General features: G+C 37.9%; 1 protein-coding gene across 8 annotated transcripts in view; it reads left to right on the top strand.

The window, feature by feature from the left end:
* Positions 1-15,056, top strand: part of Dlg1 (discs large MAGUK scaffold protein 1) — a 204,465-nt gene that overhangs the window by 2,686 nt on the left and 186,723 nt on the right. The window lies entirely within an intron of this gene.

The raw sequence follows: 15,056 nt of genomic DNA, 5'->3' as shown, positions 1-15,056 counted from the left end.
ATATAAGTTTTAGACCTGGAAAGAGATCTCAGAGATGATCTTGTCTAATAATTACCTTAGTCTACAGATAATATTGTAACAGTCTTGATCTTTCATGTATCTTGAATATTAGATAGTTCATTGATTTAAAGAATTGGACAGATAGTTCAAAGTTCTGAATATAGTTCCTGACACTTGTCAGTGATTAAATATTAGAAAATTCACTTAGCTGTTTTAGGCTACTGTATTAACTATAGAATGTGGTGGTAAACTGAAGCAGTGGGCTTTTAATACCTTATAGAGTAGGTAGGTCCTTTTTAAAAAGGAAATGTTTTGTTTTCCATACCATCCCCAAGTTGGTCTGTATCTGACACCTTGCTTGATATTATACTTCACAAACATTTGCAAGCTACCTACTGTCCCAGAGTATTTATTACTCCCCGGGTTTAAGAATAAGATTTTTAAAGAATTAGGTATCGGCTGTTGTAACATGCTGAAATAAGACATGTACTTTCTCATATTATGTACATTTTCTTAGTAACTTTCCAGCAGATAGGACTAATGTTTGTGTGTGTGTGTTGATATGTAATTATTGGTGTAACTTGAACACTATTTTCAATGTGTGCCTTGTCAAATAGCTTACTGTTATGTTGATGATGTTTATTGAATTTTAGAATTAAAGGTAGTTATAAGAGGCTTGATTGACATTACAACATTTTACATGCACTAAGGATAGAGAGATGATGAACTGCCATAAATCTGTCACCTATCTTCAGAAATTATCTGCATTTTGATGATGCTATAGTAGACGCTTTTGCATTTGTATTTCTTTTGGGGGGGAGTGGATATTTGTTTGTTTGTTTGTTGTTTGTTTTTTCTAGATGGGGTTTCTCTGTGGCTTTGACTGTCCTGGAACTAGCTCTTGTAGACCAGGCTGGCCTCAAACTCACAGAGATCTACCTGCCTCTGCCTCCTGAGTGCTGGGATTAAAGGCGTGCGCCACCAATGCCCAGCTTATTTTTATTATATTGAGAGAGAGAGTGTCTGTACATGTGTACACATGTGTGAGCACACACATATGCCACTTATGTTGGTTAGAGAACAATTCATTCTCCCATCACGTGGGACCTGGGAATTGAACTTAGATTATCAGGGTTGGTGGCAAACATTTTTCTGTGCTGAACTATTATCTCTAGCCCCCACTTAAAAAATATTTAAAATGTCTGTCTGAATTTGGATGGCATCTTATACCCGCTATATCCTCTCATCTATCCTGCCCCTCCCCTTCTGTGTACCAAGCAGGCTCTGGAGTGCTGGGATTCAGTTGTGAGCAATCACATCTGGCTTGTATTGCTGCTGTCAATTGGTTGTTTGGATTAAAAATTTTTTTTTATTTTTGCTGGCATATAAAATAGTGATGCAATTGTAATTGACAATATTCTCAATTTAATAAATTGTATCCTTCAATAATAATTTTAAAATTCTGGAAAAGTGGTCAAATTTTCATTAACTTTTTAGTTTCAGCTAAGTTTTTGAAGACAAGGTCTCACTAGCTAACCTTTTCTGGTCTGGAACTTTCTGTGTAGGTCAGGCTGGCCTCAAACTCACAGAGATCCTCCTGTCTCTGCCTTTTGAGTGCTGGGATTAAAGGTATGTGCCACCACACCTGGCTTCAGCTTTCTTTAGAGTCAAATATTTAAAGTTATAGCAACAAAACACATGATCTGCACATTTGTTTAGAATTCAGTCCCAAACATATCTGGTGATTATTTTTGTATAAATGAGAAGTAATATCATCCTCTTGTCACTCATTCAGGAAGTCTTTGAAAATGTAATATGTTTTATATACCCATATACAATATTATATTTCTAAGTTTGGTAAGTTAGATAGACTCAACGTGGTTTGATATTATCAGAATTCAGATATTCCGATATATACATAGTGACTTCAGGTCATTTTTAAGGTGTCTGGGATTCAGGGTTGCCCTTGGAGTTCATGGAGACTTCATGCCAGTCTCCTCACATAGCGGGAGTGCACTCGATTGCTCTTTCTCCCCCTTTTCTCCCTCCCTCTCCCTCTTTCCTCCTCCCCCTCCTCCCCCTCCCTCTCTCCTTCTCTCCCTCCTCTCCAACTCTCTTTGTAGTCCTGGCTGTCCTGGAACTCACTCAGTAGACCAGGCTGGCCCCTAAGTCAAAGAGATCTGCCTCCTTCTGCTGGGATTAACGGTGTGTGCCACCACCTGCCTGGCCTGTAGCTGCTTCTTAACACACCTGCTTTCCTTGTGCATAGAATTCTGATTTCAAGATCTGTCTTCAGATTCTTCCTTGGGTAAATTTAGTCATGTGATTTGCATGTTTTTATTTTATTTGCAGTAAATAGCAAGCTTTAATTTTATTTAAGGGAAGGCATACTGAGGATTAAATCCACACTAATCACTCTACCAATGGGCTACACCCCAGTGCCCCAAGTTGTTTTTTGTTGTTGTTTTTTACTTATTTTTCTTTCTTTGCATATTTATAGTTCACCCCCCCCCCCTTTTTCCCCTCCAGCTTCTCCTGGCATCCCAGCTTCATGTTGGTTTTTTTTTTTTTTTTTTTTTTTTAAATACTTCACTGAATCCAATTAGTACTGCTTATACGTGCCTGGGCAGTCTACCAGTGAGCCACAGACACAAACACACAAAAAAAATAATTCTCTCTCTTCCATCAGCCATTCGATGCCAGTAGCTTTCCAGCTATCTGAGGGGTATTGAGCCTCTTACCCATACATACTGTGATTTCTATTGGCTTGATCTTGTGCAGCTATAGCTGCTGTGAGTTCATGAGTGCACTGGCCATGCCATGTCCCAAGATAGCATTTCACAGCACTGCTTCTCTCCCTTCTACCCTTCTCTTCAGTGTCCCCTAAGCTTTGGTGGGAGGAACCTGTTGATAGAGGTGGCCTATTTAGGGCTAAGTATTCATAGACACTTACTTTGCATATTTTGATCAGTTATTAGCTACTGCCCACCATAAAAGGAAACCTCTGGCCAAGGTTAAGAGCCACCCAGCCCAGGACCTGGGTAACCATGTGGAGAGGCTGTAGTGAGCCTTGTTTATGAGTTAAATTTTAGTGGGGCAATGGTGGTGCATGACTTTAATCCCAGCACTCAGGAGGCAGTGGCAGGTGAGTTTGAGGCCAGCCTGTTCTCCAGAGCAAGTTCCAGGACAGCCTCCAAAGCTACACAGAGAAAACCTCTCTCCAAAAAACAAAGTTAAATTTTAATGTATATATTTGAGATTTACAAAATGATGTTAGAGCTAAAGGAGAGAAAGAGACATACTACAACAGAACTATAGTGAAGCAATTAGTATATCATCTTGCATACTTTATTTCTAGTCAGAAACAGTTAAAATTTGCTTAATTTAACAAAAATCCCTAATACTGCACACTTTGATTGGCTTTGGTCCTTGTGTTGAACATTAGATTTCTGAATTTGCTCATCACATATATCCTACATATTTTAAGCTCTTTTCCTAGGTTTCCCTCACCCACAGAGTCATCCTCAGTCTCCATATTTGAGCTTTACTTCTTTCTTAAGCATTCCACACGGGTGAAATCAGGCAGTGCTTTATGTGTCTAGTTTATTTTTATTTTTTAAAGTTTGTTTTAAAGTTTTTATTATTTTTTACATTCTAATCCCAGTTCTCCCTTCCTCCTCTTCCCCCCACTCTCCCCTACCTCCCATCTGCTCCTCAGAGAGGGTAAGGTATCTCTCCATATAGAATGGGCTCCACTAAGTTTGTGCATTAGAGTTAATTCTTGGATCCACTGCCAGTGGCCTCATATGTTGCCCCAGCCACATCAGCTGCCACCTATATTAAGGGAGCCTAGTTTGGTCTTATGCAGGTTCCCCATTTGTTAGACCAGAGTCAGTGATCTCTCACTAGCCCAAGTCAGCTGATTCTGGGTGTTTTCCCATCATGGGCTTGACTCCTTTGTTCATATTATCCCTCCTCCCTCACTTCGATTGTACTTCAGGAGCTTGGCCCAATGGTTAGTTGTGGATTTCTGCATCTGCTTCCATCTGTTTCTGGAAGAGGGTTCTAGCTTCTCAGGGGTTGTGGATTATAGGCTGGGTATCTTTTGCTTTATGTACATACTATATATTTGTCTTTCTGGGTCTGGGTTACCACACTCAGGATGCTTTTTTTCTAGTTCTGTCCATTTGCCTGTAAATTTTAGGTTATCATTGTTTCTTGCCGCTGAGTAAATGTACCGCATTTTCTTTATCCATTCTTCGGTTGAGGGGCATCTAGGTTGTTTCCAAGTTCTGGCTATTATGAATAAAGTTGATATGAACATAGTTGAGCAAATGTCCTTGTGGTGTGAATGTGCCTCCTTTGGGTATATGCCCAACAGTGGTATTGCAGGGTCTAGAGGTAGGTTGATTCCTGATTTTTTGAGAAATCACCTTACTGATTTCCTCAGTGGCTGTACAAGTTTGTACTCCCACAAGCATCCTCTCCACCATAAATTGTCATTGGTGTTTTTGATCTTAGCCATTCTGATTGGTATAAGATGCTATCTCAGAATTGTTTTGATTTGAATTTCTCTGATGACTAAGGATGTTGAGCATTCCCTTAAGTGTCTTTCTGCCATTTGAGATTGTTCTGTTGAGAATTCTCTGTTTAGATATGTACCCCATTTTTAAATTGGGTTATTTGGTAGTTTGATTTCTAGTTTCTTGAGTTTTCTGTACATTTTGGATATCAGTCGTCTGTCAGATGTGGTGTTGGTGAAGATCTTTTCTCATTCTGTAGGAAGCCATTTCGTCTTGTTGACTGTGTTCTTTGCTTTACAGAAGCTTCGCAGTTTCAGTAAGTCCCATTTTTTAACTGTTGCTCTCAGTGTCTGTGCTACTGGTGTTCTATTTAGGAAGTGGTCTCCTGTGCCAATGTGTTCAGGGTATTTCCCACTTTCTCGTCTATGAGGTTCTGTGTGGATTGATTTATATTGAAGTCTTTGATCCATTTGAACTTGAGTTTTGTGCATGGCGATAGGTATGGATCTATTTGCATTCTTCTACTTGCTGATAGCCAATTATACCAGCACCATTTGTTGAAAGTGCTTTGTTTTTCCCATTTTGTATGTTGATATCAGGGTCTTTAATTGGATTCCATTGGTCCACCTGTCTGTTTTTATGCTAATGCCAAGCTGTTTTCATTACTATAACTCTATAGTAGAGCTTGAAGTCAGGGATGGTAATGCCCCCAGATGATCCTTTATTGTTCAGGACTGTTTTGGCTATCCTAGGTTTTTTGTTTTTTTCCATATGAAGTTGAGTATTGTTCTTTCCAGGTCTGTGAAGAATTGTGCTGGGATTTTGATGGGATTGCATTGAATCTGTTGATTACTTTTGGTAGGATTGCCATTTTTACTATGTTGATCCTACCTATCCAAGAGCATGGGAGATATTTCCATTTTCTGGTGTCTTTAATTTCTTTCTTTAAAGACTTAACAGTTCTTGTCATACAGGTCTTTAACTTGTTTGGTTAGAGTTGCCCCAAGATATTTTATGTTATTTGTGGCTATTGTAAAGAGTGATGTTTCTCTGATTTCTTTCTCAGCCTGTTTATCATCTGCATATAGGAGGGCTACTGATTTTTTTTTTTTAAGTTAATCTTGTATCCTGCTACATTACTGAAGGTATTTATCAGTTATAGGAGTTTCCTGGGAGACTTTTTGGAGTCAGTTATGTAAACTATCATATCATCAGCAAATAGAGTTTGATTTGTTTTCCAGTTTGTATCCCCTTGATCTCCTTTTGTTGTCTTTATTGCTCTAGCTAGAACTTCAAGTACTATATTGAATAGATATGGAGAGAGTGGACAGTCTTGTCTTGTTCCTGATTTCAGTGGGATTGCTTTGAGTTTCTTCATTTACTTTGATGTTGACTGTTGGGTTACTGTATATTGCCTTTTTTATGTTTAGGTATGTTCCTTATATCCTTATTCTCTCCAAGACCTTTGTCATGGAATGGTGTTGAATTTTGTCAAAGGCTTTTTCAACATCTAATGAGATGATCAGGTGTTTTTTCTTTCAGTTATTTATATGGTGGATTACATTGACAGATTTTCGTATGTTGAACCATCCCTGTATCTCTGTGATGAATCCTACTTGGTCATGGTGGATGATTTTTCTAATGCGTTCTTGGATTCATTTTGTCAGTATTTTATTGAGTATTTTTGCATCTACATTCATGAGGGAAATTGGTCTGTAATTTTCTTTCTTAGTTGTGTCTTTGTATCAGGGTAACTGTGTCTTGTAAAAAGAGTTTGGCTTCTGTTTCTCTTGTGTGGAATAATTTGAGGAGTATTGGTATTAGTTCTTCTTTGAACATTTGGTGGAATTCTGTGCTGAAACCATCTGGGCCTGGGCTTGTTTTTGGTTGAGAGACTATGGATAACTGTTTCTATTTCCTTAGGGGTTGTAGGTGTACTTAAAGTGTTTATTTGTTCTTGATTTAATTTTTTGTATGTGGTACTTACCTAGAAAATCGTCTATCTCCTTAAAGTTTTCCAATTTTGTGGAGTACAGGTTTTTGAAGTATGACCTGAAGATTCTCTGGATTTCCTCAGTGTCTGTTGTTATGTCCCTCTTTTCATTTCTGATTTTGTTAATTTGGATATTCTCTCTCTGTCTTTTGGCTAGTTTGGATAAATGTTTGTCTCTTTTGTTGAATTTCCCTTGTTGAAATGCCCTTTATCTTTTTTGATTGATTTTAGTTTGAAGTCTATTTTGTTAGATATTAGGATAACTACACCAGCTTGTTTTTTTCCCCAACCCTTTACTCTGAGGTAATGTCTGTCTGTGAGGTTGAAATGTGTTTCTTGTATGTAGCAGAAGGATGGATTCTGTTTTCATATCCAGTCTGTTAGCCTGTCTTTTTATGGGTGAATTGAGTCTATGGATATTAATGACCAGTGATTGCTGATTCCTGTTATTTTGTTTTTGTTGTTGATGGTGTGTGTTCAGTTCCCTTCTTTGGGGGTTGCTGCTGAAGCTCATCTATTGCCTGTGACTTCCTTGGGTTGGCGTTTTCCTTGTACTTTCTGTAGGACTGGGTTTGTGGATAGGTATCATTAAATTTGGTTTTGTCATGGAATATTTTGTTTTCTCCATCTGTGGTTACTGAAAGCTTTGCTGGGTAGCTGGACTGGTATCTGTGGTCCCTTAGTGTCTGCATAACATCTGACCAGGTCCTTCTGGCTTTCATTGTTTCCATTGAGAAGTCAGGTATCATTCTGATAGGTCTGCCTTTATATGTTACCTGGCCTTTTTCCTTTGCAGCTCTTAATATTCTTTCTTCATTATGTATGTTTATTGTTCTGATTATTAGGTAGGGAGGGAACTTTTTTTTTTTTTTTTTTTGGTCCAGTCTGTTTGGTGTTCTGTAAGCATTTTGTACTTTCATAGGCATGTCTTTCTTTAGGTTGGGAAAGTTTTCTTCTATGATTTTGTTGAATATATTTTCTGTGCCTTTGAGCTGGACTTCTCCTTCTATCGCTATTATTCTTAGGTTTGGTCTTTTCATGGTGTCCCAGACTTCCTGCATGTTTTGTGTTAAGGATATGTTGGATTTAACATTTTCTTTGACCTTTGAATCCATTTCCTTTATGGTATCTTCATCCCTGAAATTCTCTCTTTCATTTCTTGTATTCTGTTGTTTATGCTTGCATTTGTGGTTCCTGATCATTTACACAAATTTTCCATTTCCAGAAATCCTTCAGTTTTCATTATTGCCTCTGTCTCAAGTCTTGAATCATTTTCTTCACCCGTTAGATTACTTTTTCGTGGTTTTCTTTAAGGGATTTGTTGATTTTTTTTCCAATTTTTTTATTTGTCTTTTCTTCTATTACTTCAAGGGTACTTTTCATTTCCTTTTTAAGGGCCTCAATAATCCTCATAAATGTAATTTTTAGGTCATTTTCTTCTGCACCTGTGTTGGGATGATCAGGTCTTGCTGTAGCCCCACTAGTGGTGCTGTATTGCTCTTTATATTGTTGTGTTCTTACCTTGCTACCTACACATCTCTTCCTGTAATCGGTATAGGTGTATACCGATTCTGTTTCTCCAAATGGTATATATAGTTGGGGGCTGTGACTCCGTTGATTGCTCCTTCCGGAGCAAGCAAAGCAGAGCCTCTGGTGAAGGCTCCTCCTGGGGGAGGTGGGCCCAAGACTCAGATGGTTGCTCCTTGAAGTGCAGGTGGGGCTACAGCTCTGGTGGACACTCCTCCCATTAGAGGCGGGGCCATGGCTCTGGTGATTGCACTTCTAGGTGTAGGTGGGGCTGGGGGTGGGGGTCCAGTGGTTGCTGTGTTGAGGAACTTCTGGAAACCGCTGTGGTCATCTCATACAGGTCACTCCCTACTCCTGAGCCTGAGGCTTAGGCCTCCTTCTGAAGCTGCTTCTGGGCTGGTGGTTTGGGTCTCCCACTGACCATGCTCCTGGGTCTGAGACTCAGGCCTCACTTTGCTGCTGCCTCTGGGCTGGGGTTTGGGTCTTCAACTGAAACTACTCTGGGCCTGAGGGACAGACCTCCCTCTGAAGCCGCTTATGAGCATGTGCATTTGTGTTTGTATGTATGTATACATATGTGCATATGCAGCACATTTTTAAAGCTGTTGGTCCATTCATGAACATTTAAATTGCTTCTCTGTCTTCTGCATTATGAGTGATGCTTCAGTGAACATGGGTCTGTGGATATCCTTATAAAGTGGTGATTTTTGTCTTTGGATCTGTCTGTCCCCAGAAGTGGGGTTCCTGGATTGTGTGGTAGTTCTAGTTTTAGTTTGTTTAGGAAACTAGTAATGTTTTTCATAATGGCTTCACAGATCTAAATTCCCACCAGTACCAATGGGTTCCTTTTTTTATCCTTGCCACATTTGTTATTTCTTGTGTGTGTGATGATGGACATCCTTATATATAAGTACAAGCTGTTATCTCATAATGACTGTAATGATTTCGAGCTTCTTTCTACCATCCCCTTCATCATTTTTATGTCTATGGGGAAAAAGTATGTTTAGATTTTTTGATTCCTTTTAATTGAAGCTTTTTTGGTTCTTTTCCCCACCCAAGACCTCAAACTGGGTTGCTGGGAATGATATAAAAAGTAATAATGGCCACATTTCAAATATTACACTAGTTCTCACTCCTGTGAGGTGTATTCACCAATAGGGTGATTATACTATTTTACAGACTAAAAGTCAGAGGCATTAAGAAATATCCAGTTTTGCCCATGGACCATCAGATACTAACTTGTATAGTGTAAAAGTGAGCTCTAATTTGAATCCAGAACCTCTTCTACTTCATTAGTTAAAATATTCCTTCATTACATTAAATAGCCGTAATAAGAGGTTGAAGACATGCTGGTCTGTAGTCAGTGGTTTTTTTTTACTTATTTATTGTTGAAGTATCATTTTCAAAGAGAATATTTATAATGATGAGTTCATTTTATAATCAAGATTTGAGAATGTATCATTCTAAGTAAAATGTCAGAATTTCATTTTTTATTGTAACTGAGGTTAGGTTACCTGAGGTTAGGTTACATTTTAGCCTGCTATTAATTTGTGTTTATTTGTAAATATGCATGGTAGGTTTGAGCAGGAAAACGTAATAGGCTATGGATTAGACTGGAATTAAGAGAATTTTATTAAGTTTTCATGTAGTGGTTTTGATTTAATAAGGCAGAGCTGTTTATTTGCCACTACTCCAGCACTGCAGTGGATGAATTTTCTTTTGAACCTTGGGATAGCAGAGCTGTAAAAGCATCTGCAACTACTTCTAAGCTATTTCATTTGTGCAGGATGGAACCTTTCCTCTGTACAGGATCTAGGCCAGGACTGGATATGTCTCTTCTTTCTAATCTGGGCCCCTTTCTCCAGCCTTTCTTTTTGTCTTTTATGATTTCTTTCTGTCTGAGGGGGGGGGGCACCGACTAAGCAAGCATTCTACCTCTGAGCTATATTCATAGCCCTTTTAAAACTTTTTTTTTTTTTTTTTTTTAATTTTAGACAGTGTCTTGCTGTGTTGATCAGGATGGACCCTGAAGTTTCTCTGTAGCCCAGATCTTCCTGTCTCCATGTCCCAAGGAATTCCAGCATTGACCTTTTTGAATATTACAATTACCCCTTGACACCCCCTTTCAAAAAATTTATTTTATGGATGTTAATGTTTTGCCTTCATGTATGCATGTATATCACATGCATGCAGTGCCCTTAGAGGCCAGAAGAAGGCATTAGATCACCTGGAACTGGAGTTACCCACAGTTGTAAGTTGCCATGTGAATGCTGAGAACTGAACCAGGTCCTCTAGAAGAGCAGCCAGCGCTCTTAACTGCTGGGACATCCCTCCAGCCCCTGCCCTTATACTTTATGTAATATTTTTCCATTTGGGGTTTATCTGATATTTGCTTGTAATTCCGTTCAGCTTTTGTATTCTTGGTTTAGGATTCTATATAACCAGAAGTTGTCTGCAGTGTTGTCTTCCCTTCCTTGGTAACATTAATTTTGATCACCTAGTTAGTTATATGTTTTCTGATTTCTCCTCTTTCTAGTAACTCTTCCCCTTGCACTTATAAGCCTATTTGGTGGAAACACTTTAATGTCATTTACATACATTACTCTTGAGCAAAATCATGAATAATTCTTGTTTGAAATAATTGCTACTATGGTTGTTGAAAAGTGATAGTTACCTAATAGCAACATTCTTCTGCATTTCCCAGTTAACACTTGACCTTTTTATGTTTTTGTTTTTGAGACAGGGTTTCTCTGTGTAGCCCTGGAAACTCACTTTGTAGACCAGGCTGGCCTCCAACTTGGAGATACATTTGCCTCTGCTCCTGAGTACTGGGATTAAAGGTTGTAGACCACTACTAGCCGGCAACACTTGACATTTTATTGTAATCAGAGGCCATCTGTGTCTGCCATGAACTTTTGCAGATCTGTTTCTTATAGAAGTTATCAATTTTTACCCTCCTAATGATTTTGATGTTTAGACTGTCTCAGATTTAGCCCAGGGTTGTCTGTCTTTCTCTTGTGTTTTCATGAGATGTCTCATGTCTTCAGCATCAGACTGAGTTTTGGCATGAGGTGATACTTCAGGTTCACCGCGTGATTACTAGCCACACACCAAATACTGTCTAAAGCATGGAGATAACTTATTTTAATGTACTAGTTTAACATCTACCATGTTTCCAGTGTATGAAATACAAATTGCTTTTATGCTTAAATTTTGTAGGACTTTTCTTTTCTTTGGGGATCCAAGTGGCATTTACAGTGTACTTGATTTAGAAGTGAGCTGAGTATCTTTGACTCTTAAATTTTGCTATTAGGTGAACTGATAGATGGTTTTCCTTCTGCAGTGTCGGGTTGTATGTCACTGTCATTCTGCTCTCTAGTGATGTTCCATGTAGGCCTCCAAAATAGAATCTGTTATAAAGATAATACTTGTTTCTTTGGAGATATCTAATGTTAGACAATATAGTTTTTGTAAAATACTAGTAAATGTTATTCTGTCTGTACACACACTTTGATTTTGTAAAACATCTTACTCAGACAAAACAGTCAAAACTATTTGCCATGTAAGAACTGATTGCCGGAAGTTGGCATGTGAGGAGAGAGCAGAGAGATAATGTAGAGGTTAGAGCTCATGCTGCTCTTGCCAAGCTCTCCAGTGGCTCACGAGTAAGTACCTGTATCCCCATCTCCAGGGAGATTGCATCCATGTGCACATATCTTCTTTGATACACATGCACACACAGTAACTCAGAAATAAGCAAAATAGATACTTTGTTTATTTGTTTGGTTGTTTTTTTTGAGACAGGATTTCTCTGTATTGCTTTGGAGCCTGTCCTGAAACTCACTCTGTAGACCAACCAGGCTGGCTTTGAACTCACAGAGATGCGCCTACCTCTGCCTCCCGAGTGCTGGGATTAAAGGTGTACGCCACTAATGCCCAGCCGAAATAAATCTTAAAAATATGAAATTATTATATAAGGTAAAAGAGTTAAGGAATCACACAGCAAGAAGCTTACATTGTAAGAGACACATGAAAACTAAGACTATCAGAGCAGTCTTCTGAGAGTGTGGGTATGTGTTGCTTAGCTGAGTTGACAGGTAGAACTGCTCTTGTGTGTGTTGGGGGCTATTGTAGTTGAATCTGTATAGAAATGTAGCTTCTCTGAACCGTATATAATTGTTTTTATCCCAAAATTTGTCAACGTATTTCTTTCCATATCAGATTTCTGCCATCCTAGATGACTGTTTACATAACAGTTTTTTTTTTGTTGTTGTTACTGGCCTCCAGGACTAGGTTTTTAAGTTAATTTTATATGAGTTGATACAGGTGTATTCATAGCCACACAAGTGTGGGTGATGTATACATCACCCACATGTATGAGTTGTTGTTTTGAAGTCTTTATTATATCCATAGGATAAATTGTCAGACATTTACTACCAGGTGAAAAGGCGTATACATTTTAAGCCTTTCCTTGTAATTTGTGAATTAATTCTTTAATGTTACATCAATGTAATATTTTAGGCAGTATATAGAAGAATGACAAGTTTGCCTTAAATAATAAAAAGTAGGACTGGAGAAATGGCTCAGAGGTTAAGAGCACTGGCTGCTCTTCCAGAAGTTGTGAGCTCAATTCCCAGCAACCACATGGTGGTTTACAACCATCTGTAAGGAGATCTGGTCATCTGCTGTGCAGATGACATGCAGGCAGAACACTGTATACATAATAAATAAATCTTTAAAAATAATATAAAATATTATATATCTTTTAATATCTCATCATTTGGACTGTACTTTGAGTTATTTCGATGTTTTATATTAATTTCTGAATTACCTGTTCATGTCATTATACTTCCTCACACACTTTTCCCCCTTTACTTAAAGGTATAAAATTAACACTAATCATATCAACTGTCACAAATAACTACCCTTCTTCATCTTATGGTTTTAAACTTGGGTTTTAAAACCTCATGTTTATTTATGTTTGATTTATCAGCAGATTTGTGTTTTCTGCTTGTGGGATCATACCTGGGAAGGCTGTCCTTTATATTCTAATCCCCAAGATTATTATGTTAATCTGTCTACATCATTTATAAAAGCATTCACCTACATTCAAGACTTACAAAAACATTTTGACTTGTGTGTGTGTTTAATCCTTAGTTGTACAGATGTGTTTATGTACAGCACACACACAATGCACTAAAAAGATGCATCTTAATAAATTTGTGATGACTACTGTAGCATGAATAATAAAAACCCAGAGATACTGGAGTTCAAGCTGAAGATCAGAAAAGCAAAGCAGCCAAGCCGCTAGAGAGTTCTCACCTCTACCAAGATCAGACCGGGGGCAATCCTGTCCTCAGAGTGACTGCATACTGCAGTGCTCTTCATCAAACCTCAGACTGCACCAAGACTGTACTGAACTCCTGCTTTATATTCCTTTCTAGCCCTTTAGACTGATTCACTCTCATGTAGCCCAGGGTGGGTCTCCCCAGTGCTGGGATTAAAGGTATAGCCATCACTGCCTGGCCTCTATGGCTAACTAGTGGTTTAGTGTGTGTGGCTAATTAGTGGCTTAGCTCTTAACTAGTTGTGTGGCTAACTAGTGGCTTAGCTCTGCACTCTGATTTACAGGCAAACTTTATTTGTTAGATTACAAACAATATCACCACAGGCTGTGGTTTACGATGCTATAGCAACTTAACCATGTAATTACATTTCTATCACTAAATTATGTATTCAGATCTTGAAAAAAAAAATTGAAAGGGATAGGAGGGTCTCCTGAAGTTGTTCGAGCAAGATGAAGGTTACATCACCAGAAGCAAATTGGCAATTAAGTTGGCCATGTTGATTTTTTTCCCCCTCAGTTCTGGTCTATTCTATTCATGTGTTTCAATGTTCAGTGTCAATAAGAATTGTGCATAATTTTATATACATTGTGAAAATGTTACTATAGAAAAATTATAATTAATGATTTCAAAAGTTGTATCTCTCAGTACAATTTTATCAGAAATTACCACCTTTATTACCCAGTGTAAAATAACAGTTCTTCAGTTAACCTAGGTACCATTTACTTGAATTTTTACTTTGAAAATATAAAGAAAATAAATGAGTATAGTGGTAAAAATAATAAAGAATGATTCCAAGCTTTCTTGAAGGTGCTGCAGACAGTTCACCCAGATAAACATAACAAATATAACTAAAACAACTCATTACATTTTTATTTATTACTCTGAAAATACTTTCCTGTGAAAATGGTGGTACATTAGTAGAAAAACAATAGAAGAAAATGCAGGAATGCTAAAATATGTTTGAGAGGAGACTACATGCTTAAATGAATCACAGTTGAAATCCTCACTAAAATCTACTGGATTTGTCTTATCACATTGTAGTCCTACTTTGCACTCATAGTCTGAAAGTGCTCTCTTTGATTTTAGACTAAACTGGATTCCTGAAAATGTAGTTCCTAAACAAAGATCACAAATGACCTAATGACCTAAATGAGGTAAAAAAAAAGCTTGACTTTATGCTTGAAAAAAAATTAAAACCTAAAGATATTAGTTAGTCTTAAGAATCAGCAGAATCATTCATATCTGTAAAAATAAATAAATAAACCAGAAACCTTTATAGAGGCCAGCGAGATGGCTCAGTAGGTAAAGATGCTGTACCATAAGTCTGATGACCTGAGTTAAATCCTCAGAGCAGAGAACTGATTCCTGAAAGTTGTCCATTGACTTGTATAGGCATACACACATTGTACACAAACAAATATGTAAAATTAAAAAAATAATCTTGGGAAATCAAGTCACTTACTTCAGAAGTCTTTATGTAAAAGATTTTCACTGCCTTTATTATTTTCTTAGTTTGCTGACAGTGGAAGAGGAAGTACAGCATTCCAGAAACAGCCTCAGAGGTAGAGAGGTGAGGCAGGAGAGGAAGACATAGAAGGATGGGCATTTATTTTCAAATAGGAAAAGAAACACCTCACAAACCATTTAATCATCTCAAGCTAAGAA

Source organism: Cricetulus griseus, chromosome 4, assembly GCF_003668045.3.
Source record: "Cricetulus griseus strain 17A/GY chromosome 4, alternate assembly CriGri-PICRH-1.0, whole genome shotgun sequence".
Lineage (NCBI taxonomy): Eukaryota > Metazoa > Chordata > Mammalia > Rodentia > Cricetidae > Cricetulus > Cricetulus griseus.
Note: the sequence above shows the minus strand (reverse complement) of the source record. Positions and strands in the feature narration are given on the sequence as shown.